The sequence below is a fragment of the Monodon monoceros genome, unplaced genomic scaffold (genome assembly GCF_005190385.1).
Source record: "Monodon monoceros isolate NGI ecotype Baffin Bay Population unplaced genomic scaffold, NGI_Narwhal_1 Super_Scaffold_14, whole genome shotgun sequence".
Classification (NCBI taxonomy): domain Eukaryota; kingdom Metazoa; phylum Chordata; class Mammalia; order Artiodactyla; family Monodontidae; genus Monodon; species Monodon monoceros.
In genome coordinates, this window is record NW_021703770.1 from 33,110,127 (window position 1) to 33,129,677 (window position 19,551).

General features: G+C 43.3%; 1 pseudogene; it reads right to left on the reverse strand.

Moving 5' to 3' along the window:
• Positions 1–318: 318 nt before the first annotated feature.
• On the reverse strand, positions 319–12,528 carry LOC114895322 (annotated as a pseudogene).
• Positions 12,529–19,551: the final 7,023 nt, after the last annotated feature.

Below are 19,551 nucleotides of genomic sequence, written 5' to 3' on the forward strand. Positions count from 1 at the left end.
CATGTCCCCTGCATTGGCAGGCGATTCTTAACCACTGTGCCACCAGGGAAGGCCCCAAAGAACTGTTTAAAGAAATCCTGCATAACTGACACCCCTGCTGGCACAGAGGATGATTGTGTTTGGAAAAACAGGACATATATACCCAAGTCTGAAGTGACTGGACTTCGAAGACTGGACTCTGAATGAGAAGTCTGGGGAATACTTTAACTTTAATACTTTATTTATTTCTCTTATGTGTTCCTTTCATATTGTGCACAATTGATGTGATAAAATCTATGTCTATTAAACTTCTTTTAGCAATTAATTAAAATAGCTAATTTAAACACCAGCAATGGTGACTTCAACCTATACTCCTGGCTCTGTATTGATTGAAGTAATCTGTTGAACAATCTCAGAAGAGCTGTGCAAATCAATGATCACTCTGGACTCTCATCTTTTGTTTGTTTGCTTGTTTTTGGCTGAGTGGCTTGTGGGATCTTAGTTCCCCTACTAGGGATTGAACCCGGGCGCTCAGCAGTGAAAGCATAGAGTCCTAACCACTGGACCGCCCAGGAATTCCCTGGACTCTCTTCTGAAAACAATCCCAAGTCCTAGGACCTTCAGCACAAGGAATTTTTCTTGTAGTAATTCTCAGGGTCTTAGTGGGACACCAAGGCCTTTCACTTTGACGTTCTTTTCCTTTGTGCCTCTAATAAAGATGCTCACACCTTCTGCAGGGGTTTCGTTTCCATTGCAGCTGGTTAATGCGACTCCGATTCTATGAATCCCTCTCTTTGGCTCCGAGCGTGTCTTTCCAGTATCCTTAAAAACTTCCTCACTAACTGTTCCTGCACACGAGCTAACAGCTGAAGGTCAGGAGGTGCCACAGCCACTGCATCTTCCTCAAAGAGCTAGTAAAGTTTAAAAAGTTCCTTCAATCATTATAAAATAAAATGCTAAGTAATATGAAAGCATTGTGTCCTAGTTTAATTGATGGCATTCCCTCCTCCTTTCTCAGTGGTACGAAGCCACTTGTGCATCTTGCAATCAATGGCCTCTCAAATTAGATGAAATATGGTGTTTCAGCTTGGGAGGGGTGTGGGTCAGGGAGCCAGTTAGACAAAGTACATGAGGTCATTTTGTTGTCATTGCATATTTATCACTTTGAACGAATCCATAGGAGACTGACTGTATCAATAGATCTAATTAATTTCCTAGGTTTTATCTTACGCACTTAAGCTGGGTGTTCCTGATCATACTTTCTTTTGTAATCAGAGTATAGGATTTTACCATGGTCCTTTAAAAATTTTGTCTTTTTGGCTCTGGTCTGTTCTCATCTGCCAAGATCATTCTGGATCATTATTCTCTTATTTACAGTTTTAGCTATCCCTCCCTCTAGCTTTATGCCATGTGTAAATTTGATAAGCCGAACCTCTATATTTTTATCCAAGTCACTAATAAAAATATTGAGCAGTCCTGGGACAACTTTGTAGAGCCATGGCAGTCATTAGTGATTCCCTCAGGTTGGCATGAACCACAGATTGACTCTTTCTGGACATAGCATTTTACCCAGCTGCAACTCCATGCATCTGAGAGATAGTGCAGTTGGTAGGCACCCAAGCTTTGATCTCAGAGTTGACCTTTCAACCCTAGCCCCACCATATCCTTGCTATATGACCCTGGGCAAGTTACCTGATGAATCTCTGCTTAGTTTCCTCATCTGTAAAATGGGACACTTCTTTTTACTTTATAGGAATGGGTAGATGTTTAAGTTAATTAGTACTTACAAAACACTTAGTAGGCTTAGTTCATAAAGTAGGCTCTCAATAAATATTAATGGTCAGTCCTATCAATTTTCTCAGATTTCTCCATCTTGTTCAATACATATCATGAGACACTTTGTCAAATGCCTAAGAAAAACTCAGCATAAACTAACTTCATCATTCTGCTGTTCTAACAGACTTATCAAAAAAATGAGATCCGTTTAGTATGCAGTTTTTATTTATAATTTATAATGACTTTTCAACAAGGGTTTGTTGCAGCTTAAAATAAAAGACATGTATAGATTTATTTGTGATGACTCCAGGCTGACTGTTAATGATCAACACTCTACTTTTAAGTGTTTAGGAACACTGGGAATCCATATACAGCTGACAATTTTGTATTTTATTGAATTTCCCCTTTTACCATGTAATGGCAACCAATATTTGCCTGTCTCCACCTTCTAGGGATCGTGCCATTCCCAAGATTTCTTAAAGACTGATGTTGATGTTTGTATCATCGCATCTGCAGGTTATTTTATTATCCTGGATGTATTTCATAGGAGTTGCAGAATTAAACACATTTGAAGCAGCCGGGACTCTCACCACCTTCTCATTTATCTTGGATTTCATTGCCTTATAGCCCTTGTCATTCTGTCCTTAAGGGTAGTGATTTTAAACCTTTAGAGTACATGTGAATCACTTGGAGGAGGGAGAGCTGTTAGAAACGCACATCTCCAACCTGCTTCCAGAGATTTAGGCTTAGTAGGTCTGAAATGGGGCCCGGGAATATACATTTTTACAAACACTCTAGGTGAGTTTGATGCACCACCTGTGGGAAACACCTTATACAGAGGAAAAGGATGGAAAATAATTTTGTAATTATGATTTTTTTCTTATCATGTTCTTGTATATGTTAGCATTATCCATCTCTCCTCCAAAATTAGTCTTACTTGGTGGCTTTGGTCCAAACAAACTTATAAATAGCCCTTTTGTTTAGCACTTTTCATAAACCTTGGATTATTCTGGATTTTTGACCTTTCTGACACTACTCATAAAGCGTATGCATTTTTAAAAAAATTGCCCTTGAGAAAAAAAAATTGTCCTTGGTTCTGGGCCATTTCTGTCATTGTTAGCATGTGTGCTTTGAAAGCCTGAGCCCATTAGAGTGCTCTCTATGCAGTCCTGCCTTGGCCCCTTCAGATGTCCACAGGCTGGTTCGCTATACACTTGGGGCATCCAGCCAGGATTTCCTGAGAATGAGATGAGGCTGTGGATGACAGAGAGAAGAGTTATATGAGCTATTTATTAAAATCCCTACGGGAAATCTGCCCAGAAACTGGTCATGTACTGGTGCTCTGCCATTTGTTAGTGGTTGAGGTGAGAAGGGATGAATTCAGACCAAAGCTGAGGCCGTCCGGCTTTCTGAAATTGCTGATGTCAGGCCTTCTTCTAGACCACTTCCTGGATACGTCATCCCACTTCTTCCTCTCTGACCCTCTGGACCTCGATATGCTTTCATTACTGCGTATTCCACACTGGAGTTTAGTTGTTTGGTCATGTGTCCACCATTTATTACATTAAATAAAGGAACAATGTCTTCCTTATTTAAAACAAAAACAATATAAAACAAACAAAATCCTGCACTTTGCACACTACTTGACGTTCAGTATTTGTTGAACTAAGCCACCGATAACAAATATTCGACAGGCATGCTATACTCCCAGTCCTGTGTTGGAGCAGACATTGCTAATGGATCTCTGAACTCTTCCCTCCTGAACTTGGAAGCAGTTTCAGTATTCTTCAGAACATGGCTTTTCCATCAAATCTACCAGAACTGACTTGCAAAATGACACCTACTTGCCAATTCTAAACAAAACAGAAGTCCTTTTCTCCTACTACAGTCCAGTTGTTAACTCCATTCATGGAATAAAAAAAGAAAATAGCTTACAAATACAAATTAAGTACTTGGAAAGTCAAGTTGGTATGATAAATACTCAGGGGAAAACATGGGGAATTTACATTGGATATAGAGTAGCCAGCATCTTGCAATAAGCAGGTGTCTGGGTTTTCCAGCTTTTGAGACTCTAGAATGATATTAATGATACAATAATGAGAATGATACTAAAACTCAGCCTCTCATTTCATGGGATCAGCAAAGTCTGAAACCTTTCAAGTAATGATTCTCCTATACCACAGAAACTGGGCCCGCATTTCGGTGAGATCCAAAATCAATGTGTAAGTTGAGAGCTGTGTCTCCTAACATACATCAGGAGGCAAAGGCAGCATCATTTGGGCTGAAAGGGAGATAAACAAAAGCAGGACTGTCTGGGGAATATTTTCTTTCCTCCCTCTCCTTCATCTCCCCTTCCCCATGCAACTTTTGAACCCTGATTATTAGCCATCACTTAACAATCTTGACAGTTCCATTTTGCACTGATAAACTTCTTTTTTGTGTATCTATATAACCGGCCCAAACTGGGGCTGCTCCGAAGTAAAGCCAGACCCTCTCCATCTCTGCCTCTTTCTCTCAAACGTGGCCACTATAGTTGTTTTCTCTTAAGTTCCTATTTTAGAGCTCAGTGATACTGAGAAAAATATCCCTTCTTTCAACTCCTAGATTGAAGGCTAACGGACTGAAGGGTACATTTAGGGTATTTATAAGCTCTGAAGTTGCTGGAGCCACTCTCAGAGGGAACTCGGATTTCAAGAGGCTATTAACACAGAAATCCTTATTTTTCAGACCCTGCTAGTGAGTGAGATTCTCCAAATCAGAAAAATTTTACCATAAAAGTAATTGAAAATTTTAATTCCTTAAAAATACAGAACATGTCTTAAAGACATTGCATCCCTCTCTGCCTTTAGGAACAACTTCACTGGTTCGATGCTGCCACAGGATCAACACCAAGAATGGAGACATTTGTTCACTAAGCTGTGAATGGTGCAATGAACCTCCCACAAACTTTTGTAGAATGTTGGGCAAATGCCTCCATGTTCCTCTTCTTGACCTTTTTGGACAGCTTTTTATAGTCTTGTCTGCTCTTCACCTGTGGAGTTATCAGATGCCATTCCTGGCTCTTACAATGAGCTTGCCTTTCAAAATGCATGTTTTCCTTCGAGTTATTCCTTCTAAGTGTTTATGGGCTAGAAGACCAGACAATGAGGTTTCTTTGAATTGTGTATAAAATAAGAGTTAACTCTGAATGAGGCTTCCCCTCTACTGGCCTCCTAGCTTCCAGGTTCTGACGATTCTAGACTGGCTTCCCCCAGTGGAGACTGAGCTCTGATTAGCATAAAGCTTAAAAACATGTTTCATTTTGTTTTTGTGTAGTACTGGGTCTATATCCAGGGAGCAGTAACCTAGAATATTCTGCACTGATCAACTCACCATAGAGGGAAATGTTCTGTTCTTGAGATAAAGGGCATTCAAAGGAGGGCAGCCACCAGGGTGACAGGTATTGAAACCATGTCATTCAGGAACCAGCTGAAAGAACTGAGGCTGCTAGGGTTATGGGGAGCTACTGAAAGGAAACAGATGTCCTCCAACAGGTGGAGGGTGGTCTGCCCTGGGAGAGGGCGTTAGGCTTGCTGGGTACAGCTACTGAAGGCAGAACTCAGGATGAAGAACAGAAGTCACTGGGAGAAGATACGATAAACTGCAGAACAAGCAGAGCTTGCTTAAAGCGGAACGAGTGCCTTTTAGGGAATGACTTTTCTGTAGCGGACGTATTCAAGCAAATAGTGGCTGACGGACTTTGAGGGAGAAATCCTCCTCAGAGAGGTTACCCCTGGCCAACCCAAGCTCACTCTTTCTCTCTCTTTCTCTCTGCCTCTCTGTCTGTCTGTCTGTCCGTCACACACACACACACACACACACACACACACACACACACTCACTCACCCCATTCTTTACCTTCCCCTTCCATACTTTAATTTTTATTTAAAAATTTTTTCTCCGTACCATATAGCAACATCTTATATATTCTACTTTTTAATCATGTTTCTTGGCAGTCTCCCCCAACCGGAATGGAACTTCCTGGAGATGAGGGATTTGCCTGTCCTGTTTGTTGCCATATCCTTATCACTCAGGACATGCTTGGCACGTAGTAGGCTGAATGAATTTATTGCTGAATGAATAAATGATCAGGGATCACTGTAGAAGGAGACCCTCCCTGGGGTGAGTAGTGGGTCTGATTATCTCTGGGTACTTTCCAGATCTGGAATCTTAGGATGTTATAAGCCCTACAAAGCAGGCCCCGTGTCTCCTGACACTTGGGCCACTCTTGCCTGGGGAGGAGTATTGCTGAGAAAACCATTAAGGCCATGTGTGCAAATTTCTAAATAGGTGCAGAATGTGTGTGGCCAGCGCGGAGCAGGGCCTGATGCGTGGCTGCTGGGTGATGGGAAGAGGAAGGCCTCAGAGAAAGAGGGATTTGAAACATGAGCTACATACAGAGGAGGACATAGGTTTCGGGTGGGAATCTCAGCCTTTGAACACGTTACTTAATATCTCTGAAGCTTAATTTCCTCATGTATACAAACCTTGCAGGACTGTAGTGAAAATGAAATGTGAATCCCTGGGCCCAGGGCCAGTCACAGAAGTTTGTTGCTCAGAAAGTGCTTGCTCCCCTTTGGGTGATGGCTGTTGTGCTATTTCACTTGAGTTTTGACTGGGTGAGATTTTATAGTGATGTGTACAAAGGACTTGCAAAGTAGAGGGCGGGAGTAGACTCCAAAGTGGGGAGTCTAGACCCAAACTGCCTGGGTTCAGATCCTGGCTTTCACTTACTAACTGGGTGACCTTGGGCAAGTTACTTGACCTCTCTGTGCCTCAATAGCCTCGTCTGTAAAATGGGGCTAATAGTAGTACCTATGCTCTGGGTTCGTGTGAAGATTAAATGAGTTCCCATACATAAGGCACTTAAAACAGTGACTAGCCCAATGCGAGCACACCGTACGCGCCAGCTCTTAGGATTATTATGTATTCTGAAGTAAGTCTACCACAGGTCCATTTGGTTAAGGTCAGCAGGGAGACAGGGGAAGGTGGGGTGAAACCAGACATGACTGTCATAAGTGTGAGCTCTGCCAGACAAGGCGTCTTCACAAGGCCCAGCCCATTTCCCCTCGCTTCCTTCAGAAGGCCTTTCCCAGCTGCCCTGCCCCTGGGTGCCTAGATCACCCTGGATCAGTGCTTTACATATACTGCCTTGTACTATCATTTATGTTTTTCTATTCTGCCCCACCCCAACTCAATTGTGAATTCACTGAGGAAGGCAAGAGAACACCCGGCAATCCCGTCCCCTCCTCTGTACTCTGCCATGAATGTGAGGAGCGTGTGGGTTGGTGAGAATAGCTTTGGAATCAGGTGGTCTGCATTTTAATCCCAACTCTCCTACTTCCTAGACACATGACCTGGGCAAGCTGCTTAACCATTACAAGACCTCAGTTTCATCATCTATGAAATGGGGACAATATTATCACCTAGGGCTGTTGTAAAGATGGAGATAATGCATGAAAAATATTTAGCACAGAGCCTGCGGCCATAATAAGCATTCAGTAAGCCGTAAGTTTGACTGTGCTTAAAGCCAAAGAGAACACTGCTAAGAAGTGATCCTATCAGAAGCACAGGCTGTGGTTTACAGTGGATTGGAGCAGAGAGCAAGGTGATGCGCCCACTGCAATGGTCCATCATTGACATGATAAGGACCATGGGCCTACACTCCTCGGCCCCCGGCTCTCCACCCTCAAGGAGGAAGCACTGGTTGTTCAATTCCATGAAGATGACGGTCTTAGTTTCAGTAACAGAATGAGAAGTACCTACTATGCATTTCCTGGTTGTGATATTGTGCTATAGTAATGTGAGATGCTACTGCTGAGGGAAGCTGAGTGAAGGGTATATCCGATGTCTCTGAATTATTCCTTATACCTGCATGTAAATTTTTGCAATTATCTCAAAAATCATTTAAAAATAAGTACCTGAATTAACTCATCTTTTGTGATCCCCTTCTTTATGGCCTTCTTTCTCCCTAACTCCTTTTCCATAGCCCTTGACTAAATCCCTGTGTCCTGCACACAACAGCACTTACATTGAGTATCGATGCCCCACCGAAAACATGGGGAGAAAAGAACAACAATAATGGATTGTAATTGAGTGTTTATCTGCCAGAATGGTTCAAAGCACCTTATACATATTAACTCTTTTAATCTTTACAATAACCCTTGAGGTTTTTATAACCCTCATTTCACAAGTGAGAAAAATCAGGCTTTGAGAAATGAAATAACTTGTTCAACGTCACATAGCAGAGCCAAGACTCCATATTTGCTGGGCTCCAAAGCCTCCTTGGCTACTCATTGTAGATCTTATAAAATCTGAGAGCGCAATCATTAAAAACAACATTTTAAATGATTACCACAATAAGTTCAGTGAACATCCATCATTCCTATAGATACAAAATAAAAGAAAAAGAATATTTTTCCTTGTGATGAGAACTCTTAGGATTTATTCTGTTAACGAATTTCATATATAAGATACAGCAGTGTTCATTATATTAATCATGTTGTACATTACACCCCTAGTAATTATTTATCTTACACCTGGAATTTTGTACCATCATTTCATGATGTATGTAAGTCAAATCATATGCTGTACACCTTGCACTATACGGTGCCATTTGTCAATTATATCTCAAGAAAAATGGAAGGAAAAAACATTTTTTTCTTTTTGTTTTTAAATGGAAGCATAGTTGATTTACAATATTGTGTTAGTTTCTGGTGTACGGCAAAGTGATTCAGTTATATATATATATGATATACATGTGATATATATTCTTTTTCAGATTCTTTTCTATTATAGGTTATTACAAGATATTGAAGATAGTTCCCTATGCTATACAGTAGGTTCTTGTTGATTATCTATTTTGTATATAGTGGTGTTTATATCTGTTAATCCCAAACTCCTAATTTATCCCTCCCCCCCTCCCCTTCTCCTCTGGTAGCCACAAATTTTTGTAAATAAGTAATAAATTTTGTAATAAGTTCATTTGTATCATTTAAGAAAAAAATTTTTAATGTATTTTTTGACAACCGTTGAGGTTTTCTTTATCTGTGCTCAGTGGGATCTGTAGACAGGCCCCAGGAACCATACAACAATAAGGAATGGCAAACTCAGTCCCTCGCCTCCATCAAGCCTTCGCCCAAATGTCCCCTTGTCCATGACGTCTTCTCTAACCTCCATATTAAATGTTAGCAAATCCCCTACACAAACCTACCCCTGCTAGGTGACCAGCTGTCCTAGTTTGCCAGGAACTGAGGGGGTTCCCAGGGTACATGGCTTTTCAGGGTTTTTAAAAAAAGTTTTTGTACACCTTACAAAAAAAAGCTATTTGTCTTCACAAATAGCTTTGACCCTACCCTGCATTGGGTCTTCGTTGCGGCACGCGGGCTTTCTCTAGTTGCCGAGAGCGGGGGCTACTCATCATTGGGGTGCGCAGGCTTCTCATTGCGGTGGCTTCTCTTGTTGCGGAGCACGGGCTCTAGGCACGCGGGCTTCAGTAATTGTGGCACACAGGCTTAGCGGCACGTGGGATCTAACTGGACCAGGGCTCGAACCAGTGTCCCCTGCATTGGCAGACGGATTCTTAACCACTGAGCCACCAGGGATGCCCAGCTTTTCAGTTTTAAAATCAGGATAGTCCCTGGCAAACCTGGAGGAGTTGGCCACCCCACCCTGCTCATTCAACCTTACATCCCTTCCTGACAAGCCAGGAAGATACCCAGGGGCAAAACATTCCAAGTAGAGGCCATAGCGAGTACAAGCCCCTGAGGCAAAACACGCTTGGTAGGTGGAAGGAAGAGGAGGCAAGGGTGGCTGGAATGGGATAAATGAGAGAGAGCTGGTGGGCAGTTAAGACAGAGAGTTGGAGGAGGGAGCAGATCATGTAGTGCCTTGTAGTCTTGGTAATGGCTTTGGATTCTGCTTTGAGTGAGAAGGAAGCCATCAGGGTGTTTGAATAAAGAAGTAACGTAACCAGACTTACATGTGGAATTCTGGGGATAAAAGATCAGACTGGGAATAAAAAAGAATGGGCTACATGCAGTGTGGTGTCCTGGATTGGAGCAAACAGAAAAAGTACGTTAGTGGAAAAACTGATGAAACCCTAACAAAGTCTGGAGTGCAGCGAATAAGAATGTTCTAATGTTAGTTTCTTTATTTTGACAAACGTACCATAGTAATATAAAATGTTAACATTGGGAGTAACTGGGTGAGAGATACATGGGAACTCTCTGTATTATCTTTGCAACTTTTCTGTAAACCTGAAATTATTCCAAAACAAATACAAAAAGTTGAGAGAGAGAGAGAGAAATGAGAGAAGATAAAAAGGACTAGTAAGTACAGACAACTCTCTCTTCTCTTAAGATGGAACAATTTGTGGATGAGTTTTGGGCTCTGCTGAAATTCTACCACTAAAACTTTCAGCTCTTGGGCAAAGACTCTTTTTTCCCTGCTCTAAAGCAAATACTCCTGCGAAAGATAATCCATGAATATTTATTAGTCATTTACACCTTAGTGTAAATTAGTTTATCAGCTACTTTTCTGAGAGCAAATGGGGCAAGAAGGCAGGAAGTCAGGGTTTCTTTCCTTCATAATTCAGTCTAGGACTAGACTTCTTGAGTGAGGTACCTTATGCATGGTTAGCTTTTACTTTCATTCTTTGTCTTACACAAATGTAAACGCATATCGTTCTTAGGTTTTTTTTTTCTCTCTCTCTCTTTTAGGAAGTTGCATTTTTACAACTGCTTTGCTCCTGGCAGTAACCCAAGGGTAATCCACTACAGAAAACCGTATCTGAAACCCCCAGATGGCATTGCCTAGCCAGAGGATGGTGGCAGGAATGGCAGTCTCTCTGAAAATTACATGTTCTTGCCTTATCTCACTGTCACAGAGCCTTGAACTTTTTGCTTCTCCTGTTATTAGGCTGAGAGTATTAGATTCCCAGGAGTAGGAGAGAAACCATAACAAGATGAGAAGATCTTATAAAGAAGCTGTTCTATGCACCCTTTTTTTCGGAGTCAAATACCATATGTGGAACTTTATAATCAATTATTTATAAATGTCTTATGAGTGATAGCAGTGTCTATTCTGAACTAACCATATGTTATATAAGAAATATCACAGTGCTACAAAACAACAAAACTTTGCCTTTTCAAGGATGAAATTGTACTTAAATAATTGTTATTTCATCAAAAGCAAAAACTTTAATTTCCAAAGGCAGGGGGAAATATATGCTAGCCAATTAGTAACTGTGCAATTTCTATTAAACCTTAAAATACCGTTGAGTTTATTACTACACATGAAATCATTAGCTCCATAAAATGGGCATTGTTGTTTTCTATTAGAAAAAAAATCCAATCATAGTATCCTTTTCAAATTTTTAATGTTATAATGGGTCCTTTTTGATCTTTGTACAGCAAAGTTCTCCTTGGCCTATGAGGCCCGTCAGCTCCTTCAGGGCCGATTTATAGAAAAATGAGAACCCGTCCAAACCTTCATTAAAGTGAAACACAAAACCTTTTAGGTTGATTGGATGTTCAACCTAAAAACACAGTGCGAGTGGAACCCAGGATTCTTGTTTCATCAGTAATTCAAAATGCTGTGATTTTACCTGGAAAGGAAAGGGAGTCCTTTGCTCGCCTTTGCACAGTATCAGAAGGCTCCTTTGGCTTGGGTGGTTGGGAAGGGCCCCCCGGGAAAGTGACATTTAAACTGAGACCGAGGCCAGTGCCAACTTCATGGGGGCGAGACCTGTGTGGCCACAGAGGGCCCCATACTCAGAAGGGCCTCTGCTTGGTTTAATGCTCTACTGTTACCATCTTGAAATTCTGAATAATTTTGGAATAAGAGGCCCTGATTTTCATTTTGCACTGGGCCCTGCAAATTATGTAACCAGTTCTGCCTGGTAGAGAATAGTGCTTTGTGGAATATTTGTTGAATGGATGGCAAGAAGGAGCCAGCTGTTCAAAGAACCTGATGGATGTACTGGGCAAAATGACCAGCAAATGCTGAAATCTTGGTGTGTGCGAGCTGGACCACCATGCTGTGCATTTCCGGGTCCATCATGCACCCTGCAGCCTACCGAATGCCCCTCCCAGAGTTATGCAGTACACAACCTGCACGTCTGTACCTGGTGGTCCTATGGGCAAGAAACAGGAAAGCCAGTGTGGATAGATCATTACGAGGTGGAGGAGAGACAATGTAGACAGATTATTACAAAGGGGAAGAGAGTGGTATGATATGAGATGGGAGAGTCAGGCAGCAGTCAGATCACATAGGGCCTCATAGACCGTGGTGTTAATCTTGGACTTTATTCTGAGATGAGATGGAACGCAGATGAGTTTTAAGCAGACGAGTGACATAATACATTTTACATACAAGATGACTCCAGCTTCATTGTGGAAAATGGATGGAGGGGGTCAGAATGAAAGCAGAGAGACAGGTTAACAGCCCAGGTTAGTGATTGTGTCATGATAGCTTGGACTTTGGTGGTAAGAGCAAAAAGTGAAGTATGAACTGATAAGGTATATACTTTAGAACCAGTAGTAGTATTTACTAGCAGTATTTATGCCTGGTTTCTGCTGGCAGCTAATAACCTGGTTTGTTCTACGTCATAGGAAATCACTGAATTCTCAAGGTCATCCAACATGTCAGAGTTGATGGAGTCCTGTGTGACTCACCTGCTACGAGAATACACAGTTGCGTCACAGATCTGGGCTCATTCAGTTTCGAAGTCATGCTCATATATGAAACAAGGAACCTGAAATTTGTGGATATATTTATCTTTGGTTATCAAGAATCTCTTTCATATCAATAGGAAAGAAAACCATAAAAGAAAGCTATCTAAAGTACTCAAGACAGGAACTGCTGTATCATAATGACTGTGTTCCCATAGTGATCTCACAATATATGCAAAAACCTGGGACCACTTTGCAGTCAGCACACAACTATGGATTGATAACGAGCCCGTCGGTGGATGGTGGGAGTCTGCCTGTAGCTGCAAAGTCCTTCCAACAGGCAATAACATTCACCAGAAGCAGGATGCTGAAAGCTGCCATAGAATTCAGCTGCCTTGAAAGTACCCTGATACACAATTATCAAACACTTAGGAACATAGGATAAAAAAATTGAACACTTTGGAGATAAGCAACCTTGCATGGTGCCAAGTTTATGATCAACCTGCAGTGAATAAGGTCACATTGGTGGGGTTTGTCCTTGACAGAGGTGTCCAGCATTTTCAGCAAGTCAAGACGTTTGCACTTGAAAATGCATGGAAGGTAGGATCCGCTGTGCAGTGGATTTGAACTTGAGTCCTCCTTTTTAGCTATCAAGCTCCTCTTTCGCACTGGGCTGACAGAGCATGGTAGGTAAGGGTGTGACAACAACTGTTTCACATTGCTCTGAAGCTGGGATGCAGGGTGAGGCATGACACAAGGACAAAGGCGACATGACTGTGGAAGGCTTAGGAGGAAAGGGAAGCCCATAAAGCCCAGCCTGGTGTCACAATTAGACTCGGGGTGGGTCAGTGCAAGCCAATGGGAGGCAGAAAGAACCATGACAGTTTTGGAAACCAGTCCTACAGACGGCTAGAGAGCCACAAACCAGAAGTCAGCTTCTATACCCCAGCTCAGTGTCGGGAGAACGCTAAGGCCTCCTGCACAGATAGTGTTAGGAGGAGGGCAGCAATGGCTGCCTCAACACCTTGTAAGGGGAAGGCTAGAGCCAGAAGACATGCTGGCTGGCTCTGCGGCCTACTAGCTGTGGAACCTTCGGCATGTCTCCTGAGCTGTCTGAGTCGCAGCTTTTCTGATCTGCCACCAAAGACCACTTCTGAGGATTTGTCCCATATGTCACCACTGCAGCATTTGACACTGGTACCACCCTGACCTTAAGGTGCCTTCCTTCCTCCACTGAGTTCTCTAATCCCCTTGTCTTGGCCCCAGTATCACAGTGACCACTCTTCATGAGCCTGTCTTCCGGCACTCACCTTGAATATCAGTGTCCCCCCGCCTTAGTGCCCCTTCCTGTGTCACACGCTGGGCAATCCAGTTCACGCCCAAGCTCCCATCACCATGGCGTTTGCCAGTCTCTACCTCTAGCACCAACCTTTCTCAGGGTCCTTGAACAAGTGTTTCCAGCTGCCTACAGATCTGCATATTTCTACCTGGACATTGCTCGGTCAGCTCAAATTCATTATGTCTAATGTCAAATTTCATATTCTCCTTTCTTTTCTCTTCCCCTAGAATCTCTACCCCAGGCAACACCATCACCATCTACCCACCTAGAAATGCAGGAGTTGTCACTTCTCCTTCCTTTCCCTCACCATAGGATCAAAACAGGACCTACTTCCCAAATACACCCCTTCCTCTCCAATACATAACCACGACTTTAATAGGAGTAGTTCCCCTCACCTTTTTGCCTGTCCTGTTGCAGTAGTGATGGAGGCTACTAATTTTCTGCCAGTATTCATTCCCTGATGTTTCTTTTAGTACAGAACTGCAAGTTTTAGCTGGACACAGACTGCCCAGTTAGAGCCTACATTTCCCAGGGTCCCTCATAGTTAGGTGGACACATGGACACATGACTAGGTATCAGCCAATAGGATGTCAGAGGAAGTTATGCATTCACCTTCCAGGCACTTTCTTTGAAAAGGAAATAGTTTGCCCTCTTTTTGCTTTTTTTCCACCTTTCCGCAGGCTCATCCCACAGTTTTGACCTGATAGATGAGGAAAAAAATCTTAGGTGAGTGTTTCTCAAACTTGGGTGTGCCTCAGAATCACCCGGAGGGCTTGCTAAAACACAGATTGCCGGGCCCTACCATATACATTTCCTTTTTTTTTTTTTTTGTAATTAATTAACTTATTTATTTATTTATTTATTTTTGGCCGTGTTGGGTCTTTGTTGCTGCCCGCGGGCTTTCTCTAGTTGCCGTGAGAAGGGGCTACTCTTCGTTGCGGTGCGCAGCCTTCTCACTGCAGTGGCTTCTCTTGTGGCGGAGCTTCAAGCGCGCGGGCTTCAGTAGTCGTGGCACGCGGGCTCAGTAGTTGTGGCTCGTGGGCTCTAGAGTGCAGTCTCAGTAGTTGTGACACACGGGCTTAGTTGCTCTGCGGCATGTGGGATATTCCCGGACCAGGGCTCGAACCCGTGTCCCCTGCATTGGCAGGTGGATTCTTAACCCCTGCGCCACCAGGTAAGTCCACCATATGCATTTCTAATAAAGTTCCCAGGTGATTCTGACGCTGCTGGCCCAGGGACTACACTTTAAGAACCACTGTCTTGGGGGATAGTAGAGAAACAAGATTAAAAGGAATCTCAGTCCCCAAGTGGCCTCATGGAATAGTGCCATTTTTGTGGCCCTTGACCACTCATTTTTAGACTGTTACATAAGAAAGAAGGAAACTCTTCTGTTTGGGTCTTATTTTGAGTCTCTATGGTACAGAAGCTTAGCCTATATCCCCAAAATGCACCCTGTAGTCCATCCTTTATGATTCAACTTACATGATATTTTCAAACCACTGATCTGACTTGGCATTCCCATTTTAAATTTCTCAAATCTTGCCTTTTGCCTAGCACAGGTTACCTCAACCAGGATATCCTGACAAATGATGAGACCTGGAACATTGTGAGAAAGGGGCAGAAATCCAGGCAAACTGGGAATTGGGCAGGATCCTCTTATTCCTCAGGCCACAGTGAGAGATTTTCAAACTCCAAGTGCTCCAAGGGAGAAAGTAGACAGTGAATATCTTGTCAAGGCAGATAATAATAATAACTAGCATCCCTGGAATTATACGCCAGGCATATAATTGCCCCGTGGGGGATCGACTACTAATATTTCCATTTTGCCAGTGAAGGGACAGAGACACAGAAGTAAGGAAACTGTTTGTGGCAGACCCTGACGGTGCCCTGCTCAGAGCCCCTCCAGGGAGGAGGACATACTGTCTAGCTGTCAGCAGACAGCTTCCTCCTTCAGGGTCTGCCCCAGCCATAGAGATCCCCATCACCTGAGGTCATGCCCTGCCTGGGCATCTGGTGCCTGGGCGAGGTGAGGGATAAAGCCCTGGCCGTTTCGACCTGATACAGGACGACTTGGATTGGCCATCTTCCTTAGCTCCCCTGTCAGGTTGGCCGAGACTTTTTTGGGCCACTCTTTGATTTCCTCCTCTGCCCAACCCTGTTTCTTCCCTCTTCCTCCCAGGCCTTGATTTCTAATAGCCATTTTTCACTCCCAAGTACATCTCAGAGAACCCCACCAGCGACCCTGCCTGAAGTTATAGAACTAGTGAGTGGCGAGGCTGGGCTTCTGACACAAGCAGTCTCTCCACAATCACAATTCCACAGCAGGTTGCAAAACCTACTCATGGGATAGATTCAAGTTCCTTAGGGTGGCATGAATGGCCCTGGATAATTTGATTCCAATCTTCTTTGCTCACCTTAGTTCCCACACTCCCCACTACAGGCCCTACTCCATTGCCATACCAAGTATTCACTCAAGTGGCATTTTGACTGGAAGGCCCTCCCTCCTCCCAGTGAGGTCCTTCCAGGTCCAGCACAAACATCATCTTGTCCGTGAGGCCTTTCTGAAACCCCTAGAGAGTAAGAAACATCACAGGGTAGGCCTAGTTCAAATTCCAGCTCCATGACATAGCTGTGAGACTTAGGCAGAATTCTGTAACTCCATCTCCTATCATAGGTAATACAGGGCTAATAAAAACTACCTCGCTGGGCTGTGAATTAAATAAAATCTGTAAATCACCTAGCCCAGTGCTCTTCAACCTTTAATGGGCATAGAGATGTCCTGAACATCTTGTTAAAATGCAGATTCTGAATCAGTGGGTCTGGAGTAGGGCCTGAGATTCTGCATTTTGAACAAGCACCCAGGGGATGTAGCTGCTGGTGGTCCGTGGACCACACTTTGAGTAGCAAGGCCCTAGCCCAATACCGGGCACTTAATAGGCACTCGGTGACGTTTGCTTCTCCCCACTCCCTGCTTTACTCTTTCCTCTTGGCACCTATAACATTTTGTTCCTACAAAATGCATAATGCTCACCACACATACTTTAGTTACTTGCTATATCTGTGTCTCCGGCCAGATTGTGAGCAATTTGAGGATAGAAACTGTATTATCTTCCTCTCAGTATCACCGGTACCCAGCATAGGGCCAGGTATATAAAAAGGAATCAATAAATGTTTGATGAACTAAGCCTATAAAGTGGAAATACAAATATCAACTCTGCCTGTCTCAACACGTTGTTGTTGTAACAAGCCAATGTGATAATTTGGGAGAGCGTGGAAACATGCATCGTGTGCTACAAATATAAAGCATTATGATCCTTCAGCTTTCCACTCTGCACCAGTTCAGGTTTATGCAGTTGAAGTATGTTTACCTGTGGCAGTTGCTCAGACCCTGATGATGATAAAACTCAGATTCATCTATGGTTTAAAAGTAAACCAAATTCTCTTTGGGATAATAACTATGGCAGTATCTGCCTATGGTAAGAAACTAACTATAGGGATGTAAATGAAAAGGGTGTATCTTTCAATCAATCAATCAAGAAGCAGGCTCTGAGTACCTCTCTCCAGGTGGCACTGGGCTTTCTTATCTACCTCCTCCAAATGAGCAAGTGATACCAGCCTTATGTCTCCTGCCTGATTGAAGGTGGGGAGATTCACACAGGGAGGGCAGGCTTAGAAGCAGGGTAGATGTGAGAGCAGTTCAGAAAGCAGCTCAGAGCCAGGCTTGAGACCAGGGAGAAAACACACACGTCCTCTTGGAGGGAGGGGTGACGATCCAAGTGGCTATGCCTGGTGACTCTGCCTGTGCCATAGCAGATGGTCCCAGGAGTTTGGGGAGGGAGGGCCTCGAAACTAGCCACCTGGAATTCATTCCTGGAAAATAGGTTACCCCCGGGGAGAGCGGGGGCGGCGGTGGGGGGCGGGGGAGTCATGCAGTGATTCACCTGAAATACATTCAGGTATGTTTTCCTTTCGTGTTGCAAAAGATGATGCCAGGCAGGCCACCAGCAAGGGCGCTGCTTCTTGGTGGCAGTGATGGTAGGCGGTGGCACGAGGGGGCTGAGACAAGTCATTGAGAAGACCCTGCCTCAGCTTAGGGACCTCTGGGCAACTATAAGATTCTAACTTGGGGGATTGGGGCAGTGGGGGGCAGAGGTTAATGTGAAGGCAAAATTCTAAAATGTAGCAACCTGGGACCTTTCGTAAGGCAGAGCTGTTGCGACAGTTTCATAGGGATCAGGGATAAGTGCCTACAAACCAATAAAATAATATTTTAAAACAATTATGATGATAATGAGTTAAAGTTCATGGCAAATTTTTTTTTGAAGTCTTTATTGAATTTGTTACCATATTGCTTCTGTTTTATGTTTTGGCCGCAAGGCATGTGGGGTCTTAGCTCCCCAACCAGGGATTGAACCCGCACCCCCTGCATTGGAAGGCGAAGTCTTAACCACTGGACCGCCAGGGAAGTCCCCATGGCAAATTTTTTTTAAAAAAGCAAAATACAAGCCATGTGTTGAGAATGTTCAAAATTAGTTGAATACATATGCGTATATCATTCATAAAAATATTAATTCTGGTTATACTTGGGTGATTTTAATTTCTATGTTTACTTTTTTCTGTATTGTTTCTAATTAATATGTATAATTTTATTACCTGGAAAGTGTTTTCCTTATAAAAATGAGAAAAGATTAGAAGTAAATGAACCAAAAGATGAATAGTAGCTACCTATGAATTATAGGCTGATGAATTTTTCTATTTCTTAATTTTATTTCTTGTATATTCTACAGAAATGTATATTGCTTTTATAATTTAAAATGTTAAGTTTTTTCTTAAGATATGTATTAGCAGTAGGAAATAAGGAAGAGTTCATAGTTGCCCTGTTCCAAACCTCAAAATGATCCCTGATTCCTTTCTCTTATCTCCTGCACCTAACTTATCAGGAAGCTGGGTTGACTCTGTCTCCAAAACATATTCAGAATCTCATCATTTCTCCTCTTCCACCTTTATCTCCACCTTGGTTCAAGCCTATCACCTGAATTATTCTGTAATTACCTCCTGACTTCTCTGATTCCATTCTCTGCCGTGTGTAATCTCTTCTCCACATCATAGCCAAAGAGAGCTTTTGCCTCATAAATAGGATCATGTATGTCCTCTGCCTAGAACCTTCAATAGCTCGCCATTACCCTTACAATAAAATCCAGGCTCCCCACCCCAGCTACAGCCTATCTCTCCAACCTCCTCTTCTACACCTCTTCCCCACCTCTTCCCCTTGCTCACTTCACTCTGACCACATTGTTCTTTATGTTTCTCAGCTTAGGAGAGCTTGCCTTTGCCGTTCCCTCTGCCCCCAAAGTCCACTTCTTCCCTCTCATTCAGGTCTCAGCTTAAACTTCAGAGAGGCCTTGTATGACTATCTTCATCTAAAGTAGCCTGCCTGGGCTTCCCTGGTGGCGCAGTGGTTGGGAGTCCGCCTGCCGATGCAGCGGACGTGGGTTCGTGCCCCGGTCGGGGGGGATCCCGCGTGCTGCGGAGCGGCTGGGCCCGTGTGCCATGGCCGCTGGGCCTGCGCATCCGGAGCCTGTGCTCCGCAACGGGAGAGGCCGCAGCAGTGAGAGGCCCGCGTACCGCAAAAAAAAAAAAAAAAAAAAAGAGTAGCCTGCCACTCGCCTCTAGCTCATCACTCTGATGGCATGTTCATAACACCTGATATTTTCTAACTGCTTGCATTAGAAAGAGGACCAACCT